At 44.9% G+C, this 777-nt stretch overlaps 1 protein-coding gene across 1 annotated transcript in view; it reads left to right on the forward strand.

Annotated features, from left to right (window-relative positions):
• LOC111982742 (roundabout homolog 1-like) overlaps positions 1–777 on the forward strand; it is a 285,840-nt gene that overhangs the window by 274,526 nt on the left and 10,537 nt on the right. The gene's annotated exons all lie outside the window — the stretch shown is intronic.

Here is a 777-nt window from a genome sequence, read left to right on the forward strand (position 1 = left end):
AACAGCCTAGCAGAGAACAGCCTAGCAGAGAACAGCCTAGCAGAAAACAGCCTAGCAGAAAACAGCCTAGCAGAAAACAGCCTAGCAGAAAACAGCCTAGCAGAGAACAGCCTAGCAGAAAACAGCCTAGCAGAAAACAGCCTAGCAGGAAACAGTCTGGCAGAAAACAGAATGAGCTCAAAAAGACTTAGTTAGTTATTTTTGTCTTTATTTAGAGAGAGATAGATGGAGAGAGAGAGAGAGATATTTGCCTACTGTGTCCACATGAGGCCAAAAGTATCCCACTCTTAAGTAACAGCATGCACATCTGGGAGTGATTACTCATTTCATATTCATTGTTTGCTGTGGAGTCTCTCACTCCTCTCCTCCTCTCTCTGTTGCTCCACCTCTAATCCCTCTGTTATTTATGGGCTGCCATGTTTGGACAGCGACGTATAGCCGTGCCTTGTGGCTCCTCGCCTTCCCCAAATCAAGACCATTTGTTAACTTTAACAGGAGCAATACTATCCTTGTGAAGACAAGAGGAGAGGAGGGAGGACCAGCACTGTACAACACATTCACTTCCCTTCCAGGACATGCAACAAAACGCTTCTGTCCTCCCCTTCCTCCTCCCCTCTCCAGTTGCTCTCGGACACTTTTCCTTTTTCTGTCTTTCTTCTTCTGTGGTTTGTCATGTTCACTCAGACTATTGTTTCTTCTTCTGTGGTTAGTCAAGTTCACTCTGACTATTGTTTCTTCTTCTGTGGTTAGTCAGGTTCACTCTGACTATTGTTTCTT

This window comes from Salvelinus sp. IW2-2015, linkage group LG22 (genome assembly GCF_002910315.2).
Source record: "Salvelinus sp. IW2-2015 linkage group LG22, ASM291031v2, whole genome shotgun sequence".
NCBI classification, from domain to species: domain Eukaryota; kingdom Metazoa; phylum Chordata; class Actinopteri; order Salmoniformes; family Salmonidae; genus Salvelinus; species Salvelinus sp. IW2-2015.